Source organism: Scyliorhinus torazame, chromosome 2 (assembly GCF_047496885.1).
Source record: "Scyliorhinus torazame isolate Kashiwa2021f chromosome 2, sScyTor2.1, whole genome shotgun sequence".
NCBI lineage: Eukaryota > Metazoa > Chordata > Chondrichthyes > Carcharhiniformes > Scyliorhinidae > Scyliorhinus > Scyliorhinus torazame.
The window spans coordinates 319,415,542-319,429,916 of record NC_092708.1 but is presented as its reverse complement, the minus strand read 5'-3'; positions in this window follow the sequence as shown (position 1 = coordinate 319,429,916).

The following is a 14,375-nucleotide window of genomic DNA, read 5'->3' as shown; positions in this document are numbered from 1 at the left end:
GAGCACCCCACCCCCCTTTCTTTTTGCAAAGAAAAGTATAATAAAATCATCAGCAGGCTGCAAGAGCTCGTCTGCAACACCTTCATCAAGTTGCTCATTCATTTTGGGTTTTTCTTTGTTTAATTTAAGGTACCCAATTCATTTTTTTCCAATTTAGGGGCAATTTAGCGTGGCCAATCCACCTACCCTGCACATCTTTGGGTTGTGGGGGTGAAACCCACACAACACGGGGAGAATGTGCAAACTCCACACGGACAGTGACCCGGGGCCTCAGCGCCGTGAGACAGCAGTGCTAACCATGATGTTACCGTGCTACCTTGGGTTGCTCAGTCAGATGAATCCGCCTCGTTCTCCCCTCCCACAGCTCCCAGCAGTGGACTCCCAACAGTGGAAAGTCAGTCACACTGACGCAGAGCGCACCAGAGGAAAAAATGCGTAGCCCTTCCTCTTCTCCAGCGCTGGTAGAATGACATTGTACAGCCTCCCTTTCCTCTCTACAGGCCATAGAGTCAAGAGAGGCGAAAATGCACTTGAGAATATTTTGTTTATTAACGGTCAACAGCAACAAAGATTTGAAAAACAACTACGTAACATTCCACGTATCACACTAACCAGTAAACAACAAGGAAACATCACCGTTCCATACTGGTACCAATACAAAGCTACATCAGCTCATTGTCACAATAAGAACAAAGAGACGGCATCACCCCTTGCAGGTTCCTCAACAGAAAAAGGAGGATACGCCTGGGAAATTGTTGTCATGTCCAGAGCTTTGTTATTGAAATGATCAGTCCATCAATGTGTTACTGCCCAGGGCGACCCCCGACTGATGGTGCCCTTCCCCCTGACCAGCCCATTCCCCCCTGGAACTTCCACCCCCACCTCCCCGAGCACTGGGCAGCAGCTCCAATGCCCATGGGCTGCTTGCCCAAAAATAAAAATGGTCACCCACCTCCTCCAATCCCCTCAGCAGCCATTGCGCTAGATTCCTGTTGTTAAATAGGAGTGCTAAACGGCACCCGCGAGACCTCTCACTGGGGAACGGTTAGTTCCGGGAAAGTCATTAGATTGGGCTTCTCTCTCATTAATGAGATGGATATTGGTCTTAATTGGTGTCTCGCCACATCGAGGTGGGATCCACAACCCGCCAATGGGCGCAGGCCGGTTCGATCACGAACGAATGTGCACTCCGTGCGGACCCTGATTTCAACCTCTCCTGTGATTTAACCACTGCGCATGCATCTGCGCCAGGTGCAATGTGGCCATTAAATTGTGCCCTATGTATCAATAAATGATGTAATATTTGTGGTACGACTGGTCAACAAAAACTTCAGGCACGCGTGGAGTTTGCACCTTCTCGCCAAGTCTGCGTGGGTTTCCTCCGGGTGCTCCGATTTCCTCCCATAGTTCAAAGATGTGCAGGTTAGGTGGATTAGACATGCTAAATTGCGCCTTCGTGTCTAAAGATTTATAGGTTCAGTGGGGTTACAAAGATAGCGTGGTGGAGTGGGTCTAGATGGAGTGCTCTTTCGGAACGTTGGCGCAGACTCAATGGAGTGAATGACCTCCTTCTGCACTGTAGGGATTCTATGGATTCTATTATGAATTCTACTATTTCCCAGCTCAATTACAATGATGGGGCTTTATGGTTCTGCATTAGTGTTTTACGTATACTGAGTAAGCATATACACCATTTACTTTTGAAATAAAAATACAACTCAGAATGTTATGCCATTTTGACTTTTAAAACTGTGTTGCAGTAAAAGCCTAGATCTGGAAATGTATCGTAATACTACAACTCTCCGCATGCCTACAAGAGTCTATGCCTAATATGCTGAAATAGGGCAGGTGTTTGTTATGCATCTGAGTAATACGATTGGCTGGTGTAATGTCACGTGTTACACAATAACATCATCGGAGCATTTCGCGGGCTTTATGGAGTTCACCTTTGTACCCTGTTTGAGCAACATCTTGTAAAATGAGCCCCCTAAACTGTTGTACAAACTTGATGTGTGCCATCTCTGATTCTTTCTCTTTGTGGCTAGATCATAGAATATAACAAAAGAGAAACCGGCGACGAGATCTGGGCCATTAAAAAAAATAGGAGAAAAACAAATTTCGACAATGATTTTGTGAGCCAGAAGGAGGAATCATCAACCGAGCTTTTGACAAGATGCCACACAAAAGGTTGCTGCATAAACTAAAGATGCATGGCATTGAGGGTAAAGTGGTAGCATGGGTAGAGGATTGGTTAACTAACAGAAAGCAGAGAGTGGGGATAAATGGGTGTTTCTCTGGTTGGCAACCTGTAACTAGTGGGGTCCCTCAAGGATCAGTGTTGGGCCCGCAGTTGTTCACAATTTACATAGATGATTTGGAGTTGGGGACCAAGTACAATGTGGCAAAGTTTGCAGACGACACTAAGATGAGTGGTAAAGTAAAAAGTGCAGAGGATACCGGAAGTCTGCAGAAGGATTTGGATAGATTAGGTGAATGGGCTAGAGTCTCGCAGATGGAATTCAATGTTGCCAAGTGTGAGGCTATCCATTTTGGGAGGAATAACAGCAGAATGGATTATTATTTAAACGGTAAGATGTTAAAACATGCTGCTGTGCAGAGGGACCTGGGTGTGCTGGTGCACGAGTCGCAAAAAGTTGGTGTGCAGGTGCAACAGGTGATTAAGAAGGCTAATCGAGTTTTGTCTTTCATTGCTAGAGGGATGGAGTTCAAGACTAGGGAGGTTATGCTGCAATTGTATAAGGTGTTGGTGAGGCCACATCTGGAGTATTGTGTTCCGTTTTGGTCTCCTTACCTGAGAAAGGACATATTGGCACTGGAGGGAGTGCAGAGGAGATTCACTAGGTTGATCCTAGAGTTGAGGGGATTAGATTATGACGAGAGGTTGAGTAGACTGGGACTGTACACATTGGAGTTTAGAAGGATGCGGGGGGATCTTACTGAAACATATAAAATTATGAAGGGAATAGATAGGATAGATGCGGGCAGGTTGTTTCCACTGGTCGGGGAAAACAGAACTAGGGGGCATACCCTCAAAACAAGGGGAAGTAGATTTAGGACCGAGTTTAGGAGGAACTTCTTCACCCAAAGGGTTGTGAATCTCTGGAATTCCTTGCCCAGTGAAGCAGTTGAGGCTCCTTCTTTAAACGTTTTTAAGAAAAAGATAGATACCTTTCTAAAGAATAAAGGGATTCGGGGATATGGTGGTGTACGGGCCGGAGAGTGGAGCTGAGTCCACAAAGATCAGCCATGATCTCATTGAATGGCGGAGCAGGCTCGAGGGGCCAGGTGGCCTACTCCTGTTCCTAGTTCTTATGTTCTTATGTTATGTTCTTATGTCCACGCCATCGAGAGTGAGGTCGTGAGAAACTTCCAAGGCAAAACCATCATTGTGGCAAGTAAAAATAACTCTCAAGTAAATACGTAGGCACCGTATAGCTTGTAATAGGGTGTCGACAAATCATTTGGTTAATTGTAGCATGCGCTAGTACAAGTAAAAGGGTTTTCAAACAAAAGCTAGTGGACAAGTGCGAATTACTGGGGGCTTACTCCAAAATGGAGGAACAAAGTTTTCAGTACACTTGTAGTGGGTAGAGCTGAGGAGACCGCACAAGAGACACTGGAACGGTCAGCGCAAACTTGAACCTACGGGGCTGCCGACACTGCAACTTACTGCCCGGGACTGATTGTGAGGCACAGAAACAGCTGGTCTGCTTGTGCGCTGCAAGTTTGACTGCTTTAAACAGAGAGCAAATAAACGGCAGGGAAGACGTACTGAAGGATGAGCAGCACAGATCAGGGTGCTGCAATCCAAAAATGGCAGGAAGTAAAGGCATCACGGACTCGTTTGATGAGGAGGAGGAGACATGGAACTCTTACGAGGAAAGGTTTCAGTTGTTCCTTAAAACCAATCAGACACCAGCAGGCATGCATCCTGTGACCTTTCTCAGCTCAGTTGGGAGGAAAACATTTAAGTTGCTACAGAATTTAGTACACCCAGCTAAACCTGGAGACAAGTCATAAAATGAATGAATGACCGTTTTGCAAGAACATTTCTCTCCCCATCCACTATTAATAGCTGAAAGATTCAGCTTCGCTGTCGTGTACAAGAGGAAGGGGAAAACATATCATAATATGTTGCATCACTGCAAAAGCTAGCAAAGATAGCTATGAATTTGTCCAGATTTTGGATGACACGCTTCGCGACTGGTTAGCTTGTGGCCTCAGGAATGAAGCCATCCAAAGGAAATTATTAACTGAAGCTACATTTGCCCCAAAATCTTCTAACGAAATCGCAATGACTATGGAACTTGCTGTGGGAGAAGCTTCGCTGATTGGAGTTTGAGCTAAAGATGGAGTCTATGAGAAGCAGGTCCACCAAGAACCTACCATGTCATCGCTGCAACCAGGTGGGACATATGGCTGGAGATTGTTGGAGCAAGGAGAATAAATGCAAAAATGTTGATAAAGTTGGTTACATTACCAAGGCATGTTGGTCATGCCAACCTTCATCAGCACAAAAGAAGAGTACCAAGAAAAATACTGCAAAGTTCACAGGGAGAGCTTTTACCAGATAAGTGATCAAACTGAAGACTTAAGTGTCAAGTCAGCTCGACGATTTTAAACTCAGTGTTCTATCAGTACAAGGAGACCAGCAACAACTTTGGGTCTATCCAAAATTAAGTGGAAACATTATTAAGATGGAAGTGGATATGGGCGCTGCAGTATCAATTATGCCTGAATCGATATACCGTCAGAATTTGAAGTATCTGCCAGTACAACCATCTTCAGGACATATACTGAGGAGGTTGTGCCGCTGAAGGGCTTTATCAAGATGACTGTGGAAGTTAACGAGCGGATAGTGGAGTTGCCTCTTCACATTGTTCAAGGAAACTTTCCAGCATTGTTTGGGAGATCTTAGGTAAGGAAGATTAAGCTCAACAGGGCCATTGTGAACCTGCTTGTTGAATCTACGAATGATCTTCAAGTACTTCTGAGAAAGTATGCAAAGGTATTCAAGCAGCCACTCGGATCCATGACGGGGTTGGAAGTGAAACTCAAGATAAAGGTAGAGAGCATGCCTAAGTGCTTGAAAATGCATGGTGTACCCTATGCTATTCGACTTAAAGCAGAAGAACCCGAGAGGTTACTGAAGAGAGGAGTCATTGAGCCTGGTACCATCAGTGATTGGACAACCCCAATCAACCGGTTTAAGGATGGTTCAGTACGAATATGTGGGGATTTCAAAATGACTATTAACCCTATACTACGTACTGATCCCTTACCACTTATCGAAGATCTTTCTACAGGCCACTCAAGCGGCCAAAAATTCAGTAAAATTGATCTCTCCCAAGCCTATCTACAAATGAGCAGAGCTAGTGATTCTCAACCGTTACTGACCATAGTAACACACAAGGGTTTGTATCGGTAAAGGAGGCTTTCGTTTGGGATAACGTCAGCAGTGGCTCTCTCTCAAGGTATTCGAAGGTTCCATCATTATTCATTTGGCCATCTATTGTCTGACCATCATCACTTGGCAACAATTTTTGTGCCGCATAAGGGGATTCCTTTGCTGATGGATATGCACAGAGAAATGTTTGGTGCATTGCTACAAAGCCAGTCTTCACTGTCAAGAAGCATGCTGGAATCCGGCACCCATCTTGCACAGGCCTTTGCACAGAACCTGGAGCCCATGCACTTCAGTGTGGGAGTGGTGGCAACACCAGGAGAACAATTGTGGATCCAGCCATGATGCGAGCATCAGATGCTTAATAGCTCAACTTCCATTGCAGCAAAAACAGAGGCACTGTCCTGGGCCATTGTAGAGCATGAACCTACTGTCCTCACTCAGAAAAATAATAATAATCACTTATTGTCACAGGTAGGCTTCAATGAAGTTACTGTGAAAAGCCCCTAGTCGCCACATTCCGGCGCCTGTTCAGGGAGGCCGGTACGGGAATTAAACCCGCACTGCTGGCCTTGTTCTGCACTACAAGCCAGCTGTTTAGCCCGCTATGCAAAGTCAGCCCCAAACAGCATGAATAACAGCATTCATCCTCCCACCACTGTCACTCTGCTGGTCCAATAATCAACCAGGCTCTCTTCACCCATGTCAAGGCAGTGCAGTCCAAAGCTGGGACATCTAGGACTAGAGCTGCCTGAGAATGATCTGCAAGACCATCCCCTACTAAAGGTTAGCAGCCTTCCACTAACCATGTTGCAGCCACTGGAGTAGTACTATGTGAGAGCACCAGAACAGGTAAAAGCACAGAGGACAGGGGCTAATGGAATGCACAAGGGTGATTAATTGACCTTTTTTGGAAAATTGTACGATTTATTTGAAAAAGATTGTTTGAAATGGGAAATGGCATTGTGCCAAGAGAGCACTTTGATAATTGATAATGAAGGGGTGATAACGTATAGGACTGTTGATGAATGGGAGATTAGGGACTCAATTGTATCGCAGTGAATAAGCCAATCATGGACAATCAGGAAGAGAATGTGTTGGTTGTTCCCTCCCTTCCTGCTCTCTTACCCAGTTGCTTGCTATACACCTGATGGTTCAGTGCCCTCATGCTGATTGGGCAGGGTGCAGCAGACCATTATAAATTGTGACTTGCTGTGGAGAGTACTTCAGGCCTCCTCAAATGTGGTCCAGGCACCAGAAACAATGTGTAAACACCCCAGGGGTTTGCTCAATAACATTTTGTGTGGCAGCATTGCTCCCGTTAGATGAATGCTGCCCAAGTGTGCGTGTTGTACATTGGAGACACGAGACATGGGATTCCGCAGAATTGTTATAAGAACTAGAGGCAGGAGTAGGCCACCTGGCCCCTCGAGCCTGCTCCACCATTCAATGAGATCATGGCTGATCTTTTGTGGACTCAGCTCCACTTGGAGTTTACTAATGGTTTTCTCCGCCCCCCTCATTGGGGAAGCTCATACTCCCACAGGATTGTGGGATTGTCATTAGTCCCCAGCCAATGGTAAGTAGGCAGGTTATAACAGATCCTAAACTGTTCATAGAGACAAATTGATCCTAAACTGTTCATAGAGACAAATTGATCCTAAACTGTTCATGGACACAGATTGATCCTAAGCTGTTCATAGACACAGATTGATCCTAAACTGTTTAGACACAGATTGATCCTAAACTGTTCATAGACACACATTGATCCTAAACTGTTCATAAGAACATAAGAACTAGGAGCAGGAGTAGGCCATCTGGCCCCTCGAGCCTGCTCCGCCATTCAATGAGATCATGGCTGATCTTTTGTGGACTCAGCTCCACTTTCCGGCCCGAACACCATAACCCTTAATCCCTTTATTCTTCAAAAAACTATCTATCTTTATCTTAAAAACATTTAATGAAGGAGCCTCTACTGCTTCACTGGGCAAGGAATTCCATAGATTCACAACCCTTTGGGTGAAGAAGTTCCTCCTAAACTCAGTCCTAAATCTACTTCCCCTTATTTTGAGGCTATGCCCCCTAGTTCTGCTTTCACCCACCAGTGGAAACAACTTGCCCGCTTCTATCCTATCTATTCCCTTCATAATTTTATATGTTTCTATAAGATCTCCCCTCATCCTTCTAAATTCCAACGAGTACAGTCCCAGTCTACTCAACCTCTCCTTGTAATCCAACCCCTTCAGCTCTGGGATTAACCTAGTGAATCTCCTCTGCACACCCTCCAGTGCCAGTATGTCCTTTCTCAAGTAAGGAGACCAAAACTGAACACAATACTCCAGGTGTGGCCTCATTAACACCTTATACAATTGCAGCATAACCTCCCTAGTCTTAAACTCCATCCCTCTAGCAGTGAAGGATAAAATTCCATTTGCCTTCTTAATCACCTGTTGCACCTGTAAAACAACATTTTGCGACTCATGCACTAGCACACCCAGGTCTCTCTGCACAGCAGCATGTTTTAATATTTTAGCATTTAAATAATAATCCCTTTTGCTGTTATTCCTGCCAAAATGGATAACCTTACATTTGTCAACATTGTATTCCACCTGCCAGACCCTAGCCCATTCACTTAGCCTATCCAAATCCCTCTGCAGACTTCCAGTATCCTCTGCACTTTTTGCTTTACCACTTATCTTAGTGTCGGCTGCAAACGTGGACACATTGCCCTTGGTCCCCAACTTCAAATCATCTATGTAAATTGTGAACAGTTGTGGGCCCAACACTGATCCCTGAGGGTCCCACTTGCTACTGATTGCCAACCAGAGAAACACCCATTAATCCCCACTCTTTGCTTTCTATTAATTAACCAATCCTCTATCCATGCTACTACTTTCCCTTTAATGCCATGCATCTTTATCTTATGCAGCAACCTTTTGTGTGACACCTTGTCAACGGCTTTCTGGAAATCCAGATATACCACATCCATTGGCTCCCCGTTGTCTACCGCACTGGTAATGTCCTCAAAAAATTCCACTAAATTAGTTAGGCACGACCTGCCCTTTATGAACCCATGCTGCGTCTGCCCAATGGGACAATTTCCATCCAGATGCCTCGCTATTTCTTCCTTGATGATGGATTCCAGCATCTTCCCTACTACAGAAGTTAAGCTCATTGGCCTATAATTACCCGCTTTCTCCCTACCTCCTTTTTTAAACAGTGGTGTCACGTTTGCTAATTTCCTATCCACCGGGACCACCCCAGAGTCTAGTGAATTTTGGTAAATTATCACTTGTGCATTTGCAATTTCCCTAGCCATCTCTTTTAGCACTCTGGGATGCATTCCATTAGGGCCAGGAGGCTTGTCTACCTTTAGCCCCATTAGCTTGCCCATCACTACCTCCTTGGTGGTAACAATCTTCTCAAGGTCCTCACCTGTCATAGCCTCATTTCCATCAGTCACTGGCATGTTATTTGTGTCTTCCACTGTGAAGACCGACCCAAAAAACCTGTTCAGTTCCTCAGCCATTTCCTCATCTCCCATTATTAAATCTCCCTTCTCATCCTCTAAAGGACCAATAATTACCTTTGCCACTCTTTTATGTTTTATATATTTGTAGAAACTTTTACTATCTGTTTTTATATTCTGAGCAAGTTTACTCTCATAATCTATCTTACTCTTCTTTATAGCTTTTTTAGTAGCTTTCTGTTGCCCCCTAAAGATTTCCCAGTCATCTAGTCTCCCACTAATCTTTGCTACTTTGTATGCTTTTGCCTTCAATTTGATACTCTCCCTTATTTCCTTAGATATCCACAGTTGATTTTCCCTCTTTCTACCGTCCTTCCTTTTTGTTGGTATAAACCTTTGCTGAGCACTGTGAAAAATCGCTTGGAAGGTTCTCCACTGTTCCTCAACTTTTTCACCTTACAGTCTTTGCTCCCAGTCTACCTTAGCTAGTTTTTCTCTCATCCCATTGTAATCTCCTTTGTTTAAGCACAAAACACTAGTGCTTGATTTTACCTTCTCACCCTCCATCTGTATTTTAAATTCCACCATATTGTGATCGCTCCTTCCGAGAGGATCCCTAACTATGAGATCCTGAATCAATCCTGTCTCATTACACAGGACCAGATCTAGGACCGCTTGTTCCCTCGTAGGTTCCATTACATACTGTTCTAGGAAACTATCGCGGATACATTCTATAAACTCCTCCTCAAGGCTGCCTTGACCGACCTGGTTAAACCAATCAACATGTAGATTAAAATCCCCCATGATAACTGCTGTACCATTTCTACATGCATCAGTTATTTCTTTGTTTATTGCCTGCCCCACCATAATGTTACTATTTGGTGGCCGATAGACTACCCCTATCAGTGACTTTTTCGCCTTACTATTCCTGATTTCCACCCAAATGGATTCAACCTTATCCTCCATAGCACCGATGTCATCCCTTACTGTTGCCCGGATGTCATCCTTAAATAACAGAGCTACACCACTTCCCTTACCATCCACTCTGTCCTTCCGAATATTTTGATACCCTCGGATATTTAACTCCCAGTCATGAACATCCTTTAACCATGTTTCAGTAATGGCCACTAAATCATAGTCATTCACGATGATTTGCGCCATCAACTCATTTACCTTATTCCGAATACTACATTCCGGTAAAGTACACTTATGTTGGCTTTTTTACCTCTGCTCTGAATCTTAACACCTCAATCAGTAACCTCTCCTAAGTTATATTTCCTCTTAACGTTTCTCCTACTTTTCCTTGTCGTTGAACCCATATCTTCCTGTAACAACCTGCCGCATCGCTTAGCATTAATGTTTTCACTTCCCGTTTTATTTCTTTTAGTATTCCTGATCCTATTCACTGAGCTCCCCTCAGTCACTGTACCTTGTACTGTCGCCCTTTTTGATTTTTGACTATGGCTTCTCTGCCTTACACTTTCCCCCTTACTGCCTTTTGTTTCTGCCCCTGTTTTACTACATCCCAACTTTCTGCATCGGTTCCCATCCCCCTGCCACATTAGTTTAAACTCTCCCCAAAAACCCTTGATATCCAGTAACCATTATTTGGTCTTTTATGATGGCTCCAATACTGATGGCTATAGGAGCCACACAGAATAAAAACATCAGGAATTCTGCTGCCACTGACCTGTGTGATATTCAGAGTATGGACACACAGCAACTGCACATTGAGAGAGTAATCCAGCACCCACAAAGCAACATGTGTGCAGTCAGTGGCACCCTGAGCCATGGAGTATGATCATGGCAATGTCACCTGCACATAACTCCTGCTTCTTTCCAGTAAGAGAAGGAAATACATTCCCCTCTCTGTGCATGCAGTCATCTTCCTTGCAGAGCAGTGGATGGTGAATTACAAGATGTTGAAGATGTCCCCTGTAGATGTGCCTGCTGTTAAAAAAAATTTTAGCTGTGGATTCCTTCAGGGCCATTGGAAATGCCATTCTATCCTGCTGTGAGGTTGCAGGTCGTAGATTTCAGTGAACATTTCCTTAATAAAACATCTTTCCACTGTTTCTGCCTTATCTTGCAGGCGACCTTCCAGACCCGCTACCTCCACTACCTCAAAGGACAAGATACATGGGAACCCACCACCTGCATGTTCCCCTCCAAACCACTCACCATCCTGATGTGGAACTATCACTGTCACTGGGTCAGAATCCTGAAACTCCCTCCCTAACAGCACCACATGGACTGCAGGGGTTCAAGGGGCAGCTCACCATCACCTTCTCAAGGGCAATTGGTGATGAGCAATAAAAATGCTGGCCGAGCCAGTGACACCCACATCTTGTGAAAGAAGTAAAAAAGAGAGTTGCTGCCTGAAGTCCCTGCCTGGATATGGCTCTCCCTTGATGAGCAGCCTGTTCTCCTGTGTCACCTCTTCTTATTCTCCTTGTCATGCTGCAGGCTAAGGGAGATAGAAACTATCACCTCCGTGGCTGGGAGCAAGAGATCTGAGTACAGCCCTTGAAGTGAGCATCAATGCATTCACTACATGCCATACCATTCATTGAGGACTTCATCAACTTTAAATACTGTAGCAGTACAAAGTACCAAATACTTCCACCAACTCAGCAAGGGACAGTAAAAAACTAACTTATTTATTAGCTAAAATATTTAAACTGTTAAACATGGTAAGACATACATATGTTCTTATGTTTTTATTTAGGTCCTGCTCACAGTTTGAAATGAGGGTGAAAATGGGTTTTCTGATGTAATCAGTATGTTAATCTGACAACAGTCTTCCAATATCTTCAACAGTTAACTATTTCCCTATTTATGGATTTGAGTTGATAGCATTGAGACATAACTACTAAAATAGAATGTTAATTGTACACCATCTTCTGTAATGATGAAATTGCCAATCAATGTGGTTAACTGTTGAGACTATAGAAAGTTTGTACTTTATGTTAACTCCTTCACCAGAGGCTCGGGAGAAGTATTTTATTGCATACTCTGGCGGTGCAGTTCAACATGAGAAGAGTTGTCGTTTTTGCAAAACTCAAATACAGGTTAGGAATATAAAAATCCGATATAAGTTTAGAATCTGCAGTAGGATTATTAAGTGAATGAAAGGTACAATTAGGACAATTGTTGGGGGAAGATTGGTATGCATGTTGGAGACTGGTAGATATGTTATCGACGTGAAAGTCTATGCAGGTAGTCCATTTCTTAAAAAAAAAATCAAGCAACGCTTAACCTCCGCTCACGGATAGGAGTCCTGTTCCTTCGCAAATATCGCCTAAGGAATTAATGCAAAAAGCAATAAGGCAGGTTACGCTGGGTTTTGGGGAGCGCCTGTGCTCTAATCCTATAGTTCCACCTAATTAATTTCTCTTCTATGGAGCAGCATTTCATGATTGTATCTTGTTTGGAGGAGATTAAGAGTCGCACACTTCATTAGCAAGGTGTAAATGATCGGAGCCCCTCTCCATCCACCTGCCTAATTGGGTTAATGAAGTGTCTCTGCGGAATATGCTGTAGAAACAAACCTCCCAATCCTCCCAGATTACTGCTCTGAAACATCCAATCCCACAACTGCGCACATACCGCATATCACTCGCGAGAGATCGCAGGATTTCTTTTTAAAGCTCGATGTAAGGAAATTAAGCTGGTGTTTACTAAATTACTTCGAACTACGCAATGAGCCCATTGTACTGTAGCTACAGTGAGTCGTTTAATTCACATTTATTTTCGTCGATGAGGCGCCAGATTAATCAATCTAATAATAAACAGAGTTAAATCATTTGTTCATTAGCTCTTGACTGTATAACTGAGCAAGTGGTAAAACAGGTACAACTGAATAAGTGTCTCCATTTGTCGAGTGCTGTCTAATGTCGCAGGAATATACGAAAATCACGTGGAAGGTGATATGTTGAGCTCCGGGGAATGCCGGAGTCCAGCATACTCAAACTGTAATGCAGTGAATTCGGTGATTTAAAATGTTGAAAAACGTAATATAACACCATTTGAAACGTTACTGATCAATGAGAATGTTAGCAAAATATAGATTTTACACCGAATTAAAGACCAAACATAGTAATACATTGCTGCATTCCCCCAAAAGGATTACATTAGGCTGTATTTTTGCTGTTCTATTTAAAGTAGGGTGGTTTCAACAATATACTTCAAATAAATCCATCGCTTTGTGTGTGGGACAGTATAATTGGAACAAAGACAAGTGTTTAATCGCAGGCAATCAGTGGAATGGGAATGTTTGTTAGCCAGTGCACCCCCCCCCCCCCCCCCCCCCCACACACACACACATTCCTATTTTAACCGCTAAAGTATAATAGCTTGAATCTCAAAGCATTTCTAGAAAAGAAAACTGCATTTTCCACTTTCGATGCTTATTTAGGCAATCGGAAATGCACCGGTACAAACAACAAAGTAAAACCCAACTCGATTGCATTTAAATTGCGATAAACCAATAACCAAGCAACTGGTTTTTTTTAACCCCCCCCCCCCCCGCATTATGGGTGCTTGGAAAATATTTCACCATGCACCCAAGACAGGCTTGCAATCCGCTATCAAAGAACGTCACTTCGATTTACATCGAACAAATGTTTTGTTTTACTTGAAGCTCAGATAGTGGGCACGTGAATATACTGGGGATGCGGCGTGTGTCAGTTTCTTCCAAGATTCTTCCATGTATTCTTCCAAGATCTGATCATCCAAAAGGGTTGTTTTTTTCTAATTGTAAGAAATCTTACAACAGAGCAATGCATTCAGCAATACGCCATCGTGTGTGGGAACGAAGTCAACCTCTGTTCTGTTCTACCTGCTGCCATATCCTGATGATTTTATGTTGACCCCTGTTAAACATGATAAGACAGTGGGGTGGTATTGCAAATCGGGACATTTCCCTATTCGGATTGATGGGAGACAGAGTGCTTTAAGTGTGACAAATTAATTGCATCTATTTGGGGTCTGTGGATGGGGGATGCGCAATTAATGGTCCATCTGCAAGAAGATGCTCTTCAGAAAGTGACTAACATTAGCAATACCCAACGTGGTGTGACAACCAATATGTCTGAGACCTCTGCACTCCCAAATTTCCTGGTGCTGCCTCTGGAAGCAGACCCGAAACCGCCCTATTACCGTTTGGAGAGATATAATTCACGGTGCTCAGTTGAAATTAAATTCTCATATTTCCCTGAAATGCTAAACTACCGTTGAGTAAAATACTGTTGGGTGTGTTATAATCAATGGTAGTGTCCAGTTAAATCGTTTGAAATATGTCACAATTCGGAGTTATTAATAAGATTACAATTACACCACCTCACGCCTGCAAACTGGTTTATTTTGGCCAACCAATATCATTTTATAAAATACGGGTTAAAGAAAGTGGGATGTTGTGCATCAATCACGACCTGTGAGGACATTAAAGGAACGACGGTGTTTAATACGAATATAAGGGCG